Consider the following 13064-nt stretch of genomic DNA (forward strand, 5'->3'; position numbering starts at 1 on the left):
GCAGGTGATAAAAGACATCCTTGTCGTACTCCTCTCCCTATTTCACTTCCTTCTGACATTTCTTCTCCTATCCTGACTTTGACTCGTTGTTTCATATAAAGGTTACTGAAAAGTCTCCTCTCTCTCCAATCCACACCAGTTTTCTTTAGGATCTCAATCTGTTTATTCCAATCCACTTAGTCAAACGCCTTTTCTAAATCTACAAATCCTACACTTCTTTTATTCTTCTCTAGGTTCTTTCGCCGATTGTCCGTAGCAGTCCAATTGCATCTCTCGTAACTTGTCCCTTCTTGAAGCTAAACTACTCTTCCTCTGAGGTTCTCATAATATATTAATATAAAGTATATGTCTTACAGGAAGAATATAAAATAAATGTGTAATGAATATTGTGCACTTTTTAATATTGCACTGTTTATTTTATTTTTCGACCATGTTTCAGGACTATAAAGTAGCACCGATTTAGATTTGAATTTAGATTTATTTAGTAATAACATATACATAAAAAAGGTTACATTAAAATACCCCGAAAGAGCAAAGCTCGTGTTCGGGGACAGTTCCGTTACATAGATATACATACTTTGTAGACAAAATACTTAAGAAAAAAGGTCACATAAAGATGATAATAAAATTAGTAAATAATAATACTACTAATAACTGAGTGAAAAAAAGACGATGTTGAGATTGGTGTATTGATATTAAATTATTATTAGTAGTATAATTAGTACAGGTCATGTTGATATAGTAACCAAGAAACAATATACTTAGGATAGAAATAAACATGTTTTACAATACATGGTACATAATATAAATACAGGGAAGTCTGTCATATAAATTTTTTAATTCTCGATCTGAAAATTTCATTGCTTAAAGTAGTCAATTCTGGATGAAATTTTATTATCGAATTATATAGACGTGGACCATAATTTGTACTGTGTAGTAAAGCAGCAGATGTGAAACATTTAGGTTCAACTAATTTAAGAATTTCATTTCGTCTTGTATTATAAGCATGTGGCTGAGCTACAAATTTCATTCTATTTTTATGATAGAATTTCATTAAAGCGTATTTATAAATTTGGTCGATTCTAAAAACATTCAATTCGGAATGGATCAAATTTGTTGGATAATCCAGTCGCCTTTTCAAACAAATTTTGATTATACGTTTTTGCGACATAATTAGAGGAAAAAGAGCAGTTTTTGTAATGCCTCCCCATCCAGTTATACCATATTGGATAACAGATTCAACTATAGCCAAATAAACCAATCGTAATATATGAGTAGGCAAGTAATGGCGAAGGTTTACAAATTTGTAAATTGTTTTACGGACCCTCTTACATAAAATAGTAATATGCGTTACAAGAGCGGTATGTTGAAGTTTTCATGTTCGAGGAAAAGTTTGAAAAAGCGAAACGTAGTTGAGCTTTTTTAATTTCCGAAAATTGAAAGAAAACATACCGCTCGTGTATCGTACATTATTTTGTGCGAAGATCGTTTATTACATACCTGAAAGAGGAATTTCTAATTAGTTGCAATGGAATCTCCATCTTGGTTTCTGTTCAATGACGGCAAATTTAAAATATATATATATATATATATATATATATATATATATATATATATATATATATATATATATATATCTTCAACATTGTTGCTTTAAAATGTTTTCTGTGTTTACTATACTCCAGCAGTCCGTGACATACGTCTGTCTTTTTTTTCCCCCAGACAATGAAATCTTGTTGATTTTTTCACGGCTTCCTTAATGTTACTTGCATCACGAATGCAGTAACTTTAGTGGAGTTGTAGAGTTTACTTAATTTTTGCAAATATTTAAAAACAATTAACAGTGCAATTTAGGTGAAATTGCAGTGGTAAGTTTCCAATTTATAATTATTACTATATTGAACGTCTCTAAAAATAATATGTTAAAAGCCTAAAGCAGTAAAATCAATATGTCACTTAAGCGGTAAGAAGGGGTAAATTGTTATGTGTGTTAGGTTGGGAATACTGAATGTGGTATTTCACACTTTCCGCGGATTGGTTTTGTGCGGAAACCAAGCAAATACGCACTATCTCGCACAATAGTAATATGCGTTACAAGAGCGGTATGTTGACGTTTTCATGTTCGAGGAAAATATTGAAAAAGCGAAACGTAGTTGAGCTTTTTTAATTTCCGAAAACATGAAAACAAACATACCGCTCGTGTATCGTACATTATTTTGTGCGAAATCGTTTATTACATACCTGAAAGAGGAATTTCTAATTAGTTGCAATGAAATCTCCAATCTTGGTTTCTGTTCAATGACGGCAACATTTAAAAACTAAAATATCTATCTTCAACATTGTTGCTATAAAATGTTTTCTGTGTTTACTATCTTCCAGCAGGCCGTGATATACGTCTGACTTTTTTTTCCCCAGTCTATAAATGGGAACATAAAACAAACGGTAAGGTTATGTAATGATTTATTTTTCATTTTAATATTTTAACAATATTTTTATTTTTTTATTTTTTATTTATTTATTCATTTATTTAAATTTAAATATACAGAATAAAGAATATAATTACAAAACAAACAAGAGAAATAGAAATAAAATAATACAGGCAATATAAAAAGAAGATACAGTAGTATTAACAAAATTTGAGACCGAATGAGCAGCGCTCGTGCTCGGTCGCAGTTCAGATATAATATTAAAATAAAAAAAATAATAATAATATTAATAATAATAATAATAATAATAAAAATAAAAATAAATAAGTAAAATAAAATAGGAACTAAAATATAATTACAGCGGCAATAGAATTATATAATATAATATTAACACTAGAGAAGAATAATATCTCACGTGAAAAGTAGGACTAATATATATTTCAAAATTATAGAATACAAATATAATATAGGTTGATTAATTCATACACATAAGCTATAAATTTATTTAATCAAATTGAAGATATAAACACGTTTCTAATTTTATATAACATATTGCAGTAATAACATCGGCATCTGGAATCTTGTTGATTTTTTCACAGCTTCCTTAATGTTACTTGCATTACAAATGCAGTAACTTTTGTGCGAGATCGTGCGTATTTGCTTGTTTTCCGCACAGAACCAATACGCGGTAAGTGTGAAATAACACATTCAGTATTCCCAACGTAACACACATAACAATTTCCCTCTTCTTACAGCTTAAGCGCGACATTCATTTTACTGCTTTAGGCTTTTAACATATTATTTTTAGAGACGTTTAACATAGTAATAATTATAAATTGGAAACTTACCACTGCAATTTCACCTAAATTGCAATGTTAATTATTGTTTTTAAATATTTGCAAAAATTAAGGAAAGTCTACTACTCCACGAAACTTATTGCATTCCTGATACAAGTAACATTAAGGAAGCCGTGAAAAACTCAGATGCCGATGTTATTACTGCAATATGTTATATAAATAATATTGTTAAAATATTAAAATGAAAAATAAATCATTACATAACCTTACCGTTTGTTTTAAGTTCGCATTTATAGACTGGGGGAAAAAAAGACAGACGTATATCACGGCCTGCTGGAGTATAGTAAACACAGAAAACATTTTATAGCAACAATGTTGAAGAAAGATATTTTGATGTTCCGAAGTTGCCGTCATTAAACAGAAACTGACATGGAGATTTCATTGCAACTAATTAGAAATTCGTCTTTCAGGTATGTAATAAACGATCTTCGCACAGAATAATGTACGATACACGAGCGGTATGTTTGTTTTCATGTTCTCGGAAATTAAAAAAGCTCAACTACGTTTCGCTTTTTCAATCTTTTCCTCGACCATGAAAACGTCAACATACCGCTCTTGTAACGCATATTATTATTTTGCAAATATTTAAAAACAATAATTAATATTGCAATTTAGGTGAAATTGCAGTGGTAAGTTTCCAATTTATAATTGTTACTATGTTAAACGTCTCTAAAATAATATGTTAAAAGCCTAAATCAGTAAAATGAATGTCGCGCTTAAGCGGTAAGGAGAGGGAGATTGTTATGTGTGTTACATTGGGAATACTGAATGTGTTATTTCACACTTACCGCGTATTGGTTCTGTGCGGAAAACAAGCAAATACGCACGATCTCGCACAAAGGTGATTTGTCTATCCCATTTCAAGTGCCAATATATTTGTAGTTAATTTAATTTGCCTGCATTTGCTACGATATCAAAGCAGTCAATTGATTCCACGGTGTTCTTCTCCCCTTATTTCTGTCCGCTACAACTGGTCGTGTTGGCAGAGACCATTACACGTGTTACGCTGATGTTGAAACCGAAAGCGGAGTAATAAACGTCGTGGTGATTTGATAGGCATCTGGACTTGACATCCGCAGACGAATAAACGGTGCCGATTAGCTTCAGAAGAAATTGCGAGTGTCGAATCTGGAATGCGCGTTTTGCTGCAGAAACGGCGACCTGGTTCCACTCAGAATTGTGCAAGTTTTTCGACATAAACATCACAGACCTTCACTTGAGTACTTCTCCGAACTGCAGGCACTCAACTTTCGTAATGGTATCCAATAATTGCCATCACCCGGATTTTGATAACATGTCTTATTTTATTTTATCTTGAATCGCAGGCATTGCTTGTATATTTATAGTGTACATTCTGTTTTTGGTGACCACATTTTCACACCTCTATTTAAGAAGTGATTTTCTTTTAATTTTTTTGCCATTTTCAAATTTTATGTAAATTTAGAGGTTTTCTGCAGAAATGATTTTCACTATCTCTGGTATCGATAAGTAAAAAGTTTATTTCTGTCCTTGTATACAGCCTACAACGATCTTACCTGAACCATTGGACGGATTTTATTCATATTCACTAATTAGCAATGGCAAACACAGGAATTTTACTTGAAGGAAGTAATGACGAGATAAATTTTGAAGTAAAACCTAAAAAAAAAAAAAACTAAGTATATGATTATGTCTCGTGAACAGAACATTGTATACGAAATGGAAATATAACAATTGGAAATTTATCCTTTGATAAGGTGGAAAAATTAAAATATTTTGGAGCAACAGTAACAAATATAAATGATACTCGGGAGGAAATTAAACGCAGAATAAATTGGGAAATGCCTGTTATTATTCGGTTCAGAAGCTTTTGTCATCTAGTCTGCTCTCAAAAAAGCTGAAAGTTAGAATTTATAAAACAGTTAAGTTACCGGTTGTTCTGTATGGTACTGAAACTTGGACTCTCGCTTTGAGAGAGGAACAGAGGTTAAGGGTGTTTGAGAATAAGTTTCTTAGGAAAATATTTAGGGCTAAGAGGGATGAAGTTACAGGAGAATGGAGAAAGTTACACAACGCAGAACTGCATGTATTGTATTCTTCACCTGACATAATTAGGAACATTAAATCCAGACGTTTGAGATGGGCAGGACATGTAGCACGTATGGGTGAATTCAAAAATGCATAGAGGGTGTTAGTTGGGAAGCCGGAGGGAAAAATACCTTTGGGGGGACCAAGACGTAGATAGGAGGTTAATATTAAAATGGATTTGAGAGAGGTGGGATATGATGGTAGGGGCTTGATTAATCTTGCTCAGGACCGATGGCGGGCTTATGTGGGGGCGGCAGTGAACCTCTGGGTTCTTTAAAAACCATTTGTAAGTTAATAAGTATGGGGTTTCATAGTCCTACGATCATTACAGTCCGTGCTGTGCCACGCTGAACACCGTCATTTTAATTATAACCACCTAGTATAATTGATAAATTGTTATTTGGTTATCGGACTGTTACTAAAATGATCATAAAAATAATCGTTAGTTTATTCTCAAGCAATATCTATGTCTTATTTATCAGTAGGCCTACATGTGTTCGGGAGTGATGTACCTAAAATTTAATAATTTTATAAAAAAATTAATTTGTCTTTATTTGAAGTTATAAATACAAAATACAATAGAATACCGAAGGTGTCTTGAAGCTTTCTAAATTATCCCCATATCGGTTAACATATTGGGGCAAGCACAATCTCATTTAGGTCACTGACTGTTTAGGTTGGCAAATTTTGCTCCAAGCCTCGTACCAGGAACGTAATTATTTTATGTTTCGAAAATCTAGAACACGAGATCTCAGCATTACTTCTCTTCCGAAGATATCCACGGTACTTAAAAAGCTATTGCCTCGGCGAGAATTGAACCTGCGAGCCTCGGTTCCAGTAACAAGCATGGAACGACCTGTAGGGAAAAGTAGGAAAGCAGTTAGAATTTCATACAACGCCGTTTCCTGGAAATACATTTAATGTTAAAATAAATGTTGTTCCTTGATATTCTGTTTCGTGAAGGCTTTGAACTATATATCTGCGAATCGCAATTTGTGATCTTTCTCTCTCATCTGCGGCGTAGATGAGGGACGCACCCAACAGAGACCCGTGATCCGGACTGCGTGTCGGATGATCATCAGAGTAGACCATCTATCATTGGCAGGCCTGATGACCGTCCTTAATTCCTATAAAAACCTCCCGGCGTCAAATAATAATAAATAATATTCGAGTAGGGAAAAAAAAACAGATTGTCAAATACGGAGAAGATAGCTGTTCATTCTCCAGTATTATACAGGGACATAATTTTATTTTTACTAACATTTTTAATATTAACCTGGGTATACCTCTGGATTAATGTTTGAGACCCGGAAACACCGTTTGCTACCTCCTTCCACGACTGGAGTTCGATGATACTGGCGTAAAATACAAACAAATCACTTTACTAGGTACAGGAGGGAAGAAAAGTAGTTCATCAATTTACGTAAAGTAGGAAATATCGCGATTTTGAGTGTGATAATTTTCATTAGGTTTTGTTTAATCAAAATACAGTACAGTATTAACAATACGTGTTTTTACTCACGAACTGAGTTATCCATGCGAACTATGCATTATCTACAACACATTAGCGTACGATATAGAGAATGAAGTTAAAATGAAAAAAATCATAATATGGATATTTAAATACATTTTTCAAAATGTTCATTTCGATACAGGCTTCAGTACTTTTGTGCCTATTATCGCACTATAGACTATTGCATCTAATTCCAATTACCAGTTTCGTCCTTCATAATTACTAACTCATGTTGAAATAATTCTGTACCTACTCTATAAAAGAGTACCTTACGTACTGTAAATTCAATCTTCACTTCTGCCCGACCCGCACAGATAAAATTACTCAGGCATGCTATCTACTGTCCGTCCAAGTGGTTATGTCGCAGGATCGTAGAAAGGGGGGGGAATCACGTGACAGTTAATTACTTAACGAGGGCCTTTTATTTAAGTTATTTTAAACAGTTGCATAATATTACGTAGACGTCCAATTAATTCCTAAGAGAAATTAATGTTTTCAGAAAAGAGCTAAGAAAGCCCAGCCACTAGTCTTTACAGTGGAGCGAGCAGAAGCAATGGGGGAAATGGGGATGCGACGTAGGCAAACGGACGACAGTACCTGTGCGAAAATATGATTCAATATTGGAAATTTTTGTCACTGGAAAACGCGAACATATTTCTGAAACGTACTATAATCACTAACTCAGTACTGCGGCCTTGGTTCTGTATGGACGACAGTTGGGTTGGAACTTCGTTAGTAGAAGGGGTGGGAGTGAAGTACATTAAAAAACTCAGGTACAATAAAAGTTGAAGTAAAAATAAAATGATGTCCCTGTATAAATTAAAAAAGAATCACCCGACATGTATAAGCTGGTTTCGAAAGACAATTTATAAAGCAGTTTATGTTGCTACGAAAGTCTTCGCAACCGCACCAAACTCGAATGTGTAATTAGTTTAATTTTCACGTCCGAGATTCTGGTTCAATCCCCAGTCAGTCCTAATGGATCAAAACGATTATTTTGTGACAGATTTTATGAATTTAAGAATGTTGCAGGTTATTCAATACTGCGTCCATGTCACACATTATTAGTACACCCCCCACCCCAATGGGAGCAAAGGATGAAATAAACGAAATCATGGAGTGTACAGCTTTCAAAAAGAAAAAGTGGCCGCAGTCGTGAACAGCGAATATTTTCTAAGTCCACTTCGGATAACGGTGATGTTACATGATGCATGCGCTTATAGAAGCAGTTTCGGAACTAAAGGGCCGTATTCATAGACATTTTTAGCGCGGCTTTCCGGTGGATGATCAGCGTTTTTCGTATTCATAAACCAGTGTTAGCGATAGGATATGATTTGAATTCTGTACAAGTAACCAGTGGATAGCCGGGGCTAGCTTAGTACGCTCGTAGCGCGTGCTGCGAAATGTCTATGAATAGCACCCATAATGTTTAAGCAGAGTAGAGTAGCAGTAGGCCTACTGTGTTCGCTTAATGTTCTGAAGGTTGTGAGTTCGACCCTTGTTCAAGTTATTTTATTTTTTATCTTTCTTTAGCGATATAAATAATATTCAAGTCTTCATTTATATTCTGTTATCGTTCTTTAGCGTTATAAATAATATTTAAGTTACCATTTTATTTTGTGATTGTTCATTAGCGATATAAATAATATTTAAGTTATCATTTGTATTCTGTTATCGTTCTTTAGCGATATAAATAATATTCAAGTTATGATTTTATTTGTTATTCTTTGCGATATAAATAGTATTCAAGTTATCATTGGTATTCTGTTATCGTTCTTTAGCGTTATAAATAATATTTAAGTTATCATTTTATTTTGTTATTGTTCGTTAGCGATATAAAAAATATTCAAGTTAACATTTATATTCTGTTATCGTTCTTTAGCGATATAAATAATATTCAAGTTATCATTTGTATTCTGTTAACGTTCTTTAGCGATATAAATAATATTCAAATTATCATTTGTATTCTGTTATCGTTCTTTAGCGATATAAATAATATTCAAGTTATCATTTTATTTTGTTATCGTTCGTTAGCGATATAAATAATATTCAAGTTATCATTTGTAGTCTGTTATCGTTCTTTAGCGATATAAATAATATTCTTGTTTTCATTTATCTTCTGTTATCGGGTTTTTACTTGCTTATTTAACGACACTGTATCAGCTACGAGGTTATTTAGCGTTGATGGAATTGATGATAGCGAGATGATATTTGGCGAGATGAGGCCGAGGATTCGTCATAGATTACGTGACATTTGCCTTGCGGTTGAGGAAAACCTCGGAAAAAACCTAACCAGGTAATCAGTCCAAGCGGGAATCGAACCCACGCCCGAGCGCAACTTCTGAACGGCAGGAAGCGCCTTAGTTGACTGAGCTACGCCGTGGCCACTTCTGTTATCGTTCTTTAGCGATATAAATAATATTCAAGTTATCATTTTATTTTGTTATTGTTCATTAGTGATAGAAATAATATTCAAGTTGTCATTTGAAAGAATGATGTTGAAACTGTTCAGAAAGGAGGAAAAGGACCCACACTGGTTGAGCAGAAACTGCCTTCTGAAGGATGCACTGGACGAAATGGTGAACAGGAGAAGAGTTCGAGGCAGAAGAAGATATCAGAGGATATACGACATTAAGATATATGGATCATATGAGGAGACAAGGAGGAAGGCAGAAAATAGGAAAGATTGGAGAATGCTGCGTTTGCAGTGAAAGATCTGCCTTTGGACAGAACATTATGAATGAATGTTATATATTCTAGTATTATTTTCCAAAATTTAACACAGGAGCTTCTGAATTTACTTATAATATTTCCTTATTTTGCAATATAAGTACGAAGAACTGTATCAATATGAGGATAAGAAGTAAATGTGTATTTAATTTTTGGAATAAAAGTATGAGATTTGTGTGCAGCATTGTGTAGAAATGAAAATATATTTTATTATGCACACTGATATTATATATTTTATTATTCATTAATGTATGTATTTTATTCTGTTATGTGGCATTAATATTGAGAAATTGCACAATATTGCATCATATTGTAGATTTCAAATATAATTATTTAATAAATTTCGTTTGAACTTTCAAACAAATTGATACATATAGTAGCAATAGTATAGTGACCCATTTAACTACTATTTCAACTCACTTCTTTCAGCGTCGAAATTTGATGTTGGCGAGAAATGACAGACAGATTACGCCTACAGCTCTCAGTAGGGACAGAGAGTTTTACATGCCATAATTCGACGACACGTAAGCCATATCTTTACGTTCCTTCTCGAGGAAGTCGTGTGACGTATTTTATCGACCTTCAATACCCATTACCCATGACCAGTTTTGAACTTGTGAACCTTGAGTATTGGCTACCATGACAACCTCAGTACTACTCAGGACGAATTCTCATACGTTTAACAAAATAGAAGCTCTATGCTGTTTCTTTATTTAATGAAGTATTTTAACCAATTCCACTGACACTATAGTTGGTATAGTGTCGTTAAAAATCGACTAAAATATCAATTAATGCATATAAGTTATTGTTCCTATGATTAGGCAGTGCGATAAGACTCCAATACGTTGACTTTTCTTTGTTTCTTTTTTATTATCTGTTGTTTCTTTCGACTATACTTCGGTTTCCTTTTGCAGAAGTTGTGTCGTGCAAATTGGAAGTGACAATTTCCTTGTTTTTTTTTTTCATGTAGCATCGTATTCTGACAATGGTATTGGCTGCAAGGAACAATGTCTGGGGAATACCCTGACACGGGGGGAGAGGGGGGACCTCTATCAACCAATTTGAAAATATCGAGTGTACTCTAAGTTTCTTTCGTCTATATGAGGACATAAGTACTTCCATCTCGAGATTGTCTTCCTTGTTTTATTACGCCTTGCTTGTCACAACTCTCTGCACGGTCATTCGTTAGTTAAGACATTGTGTACAGTCTGTTTCAGTAGAAAGCAGTGTATTAGTCTAAAATAAGATGAAAAGTCTTAAATTCCAGTCCTTCATAAACTTCCTTTCGAGCGGTAAAGATCAGATCAGACACATGGGCTACGAGTTAGCAAGGGATTAAATTTTCTGTAATGATGACTGTCCATTAGAAACAAAATTATTAATTTTGAAATTCACATATTAGCCTATGGGTCATTCCATTCATACGTGTGTGATAAAAATTTAGATGTATTGAGTGAAATACTTAATAATATGTAAATTTCTTATCTCGTAGCCAGTTGAAAAGGCTGTGGTATATATCTCTAGTTACCTAGCTGTTGATCTATAGACTATGAAATCCATATCTTTTTATACATATTGATTATGCGACTTTTAACAGTACTCTATATCACTTCGGAATGTGTATTATATATCTTTCTCGTATTAAATTTTATCGTGCGTGGTTACCATGTTTCAGCCTGTTATGGGCCATCTTCAGAACTGGTTGGTGTTGGTCTTGGCGCCTTTTGTTTGTGTGGGGGTGTGTTTGTGTAGTGTAATGTGGAGTCAAAGAATGTGTGTGTTCTGAAATTGAGTTGTTTGTTGACAATTTCATTTGGATGTGTTTTTCTGTGTGTCTATATATTTCGTATTGTTCTAGTGTGTTAACCACACCTACAGAGACATAAATATAGACATGGAAATTCTACGTATTCAACCAAAAACCCAGAAACTAAACACACTAGGACATAATTAGGAACATTAAATCCAGACGTTTGAGATGGGCAGGGCATGTAGCACGTATGGGCGAATCCAAAAATGCATATAGAGTGTTAGTTGGGAGGCTGGAGGGAGAAAGACCTTTGGGGAAGCCGAGACGTAGATGAGAGGATAATATTAAAATGGATTTGAGGGAAGTGGAGTATAATGATAGAGATTGGATTAATCATGCACGGGATAGGGACCGATGGTGGGGCTTATGTGAGGGCGGCAATGAACCTGCGGGTTCCTTAAAAGCCATTTGTAAGTAACATGTTACGGATGTAACAAAATAGTTAAAACAGAAAATTCAATTGTTTTATTATTATTTTCTCCAAACATCTGAAAGTACAACTAATTAAAGATATAAAAGGAAACAAATGCAATCACAAAGTTTTGCTGTTTGATTTTACTGTGAAAATTAATCATTTTAAAAGAAAATCAAACTCTCCACTCCTATGTATAACTGTTGGACGTTTCACCTTTTTAACTACGACAGAAGCTTTCCTTCTTTGGCCAGAGCCATGAACTCCCACTGTAGCCAACATAGGAAACAAAACCATGATTGTTGGAAGAAAAGAAATTATATCAAAGAATTTTTATTTTATTTGCTATAGGCCTACTTTAATGGGTTCTGTAACAATTTTCGTTCAAAGAAATAACGTTAAATGTTGAAAAGTGACATGGTCAGTAATTTTAACCTCTCGCCCTGTCAAAACAGATGAATACCGAATTCTTTAAATGCCTCTAAATTTACTTGTAGCGAAAATACTCGAACATCAAGAGTCCTTCAAACTAATCATAATAAGTATGAAATGTGTAAGACAGTTTTTTTGTTTCTCCTGTAAAATTTATAAAAATGGACATGTCACTTTTATGCATTTATCGATTCATTTTTATGTCCAATAATTTGCACTATTAAATACATTGCATATTTGAATAACATAATTTCATAAAAGCTTTCAAACTGCTGCTTTTAACAGGCGAGTTCTCTTAATATGTCTTGTTTCTAAATAAGGGCAAGAAGTTTAATATTTTCCGCATTTAGAGGCGTTTCGTGCAGGAACATATTCTTGATCATTTGTTGCGTAAAATCCGATACAGAAAAGAAAAACGCCAATTGAAAAGAGCAGCTGTACCCAGCAATTAGATTAAAGATTTTATAGAGTGCCTCACACGCTACTGTGTTATCGAAGTGTGTGAGCGTCACTTGGTAAGGCAGAAGGTTGGCAATTCTGAGACTGCACGCATACCAACATATGCGGCGATCACGCGACTGTTCAATCCGCCGTTACTAAAACAAGCCTATATAAAAACGTGCTTAACAGCGACCGGAAATATGGGCTTAGGGGATAACACTCGTTTCGAATTAGGTACAAAATTTACGTGGAACATAAATCAGGTTGCTATAGTTGCAGTGCACGGCATACGGGCAGAAATTTTGTAGAAAAACTCAAGAAAAAGGTCATAAGTGAAAGTAGAGAAACATGTTTGAGTAGTGCTTGTAGACTCGGT

This window comes from Periplaneta americana, chromosome 6 (assembly GCF_040183065.1).
Source record: "Periplaneta americana isolate PAMFEO1 chromosome 6, P.americana_PAMFEO1_priV1, whole genome shotgun sequence".
Taxonomy (NCBI): Eukaryota; Metazoa; Arthropoda; class Insecta; order Blattodea; family Blattidae; genus Periplaneta; species Periplaneta americana.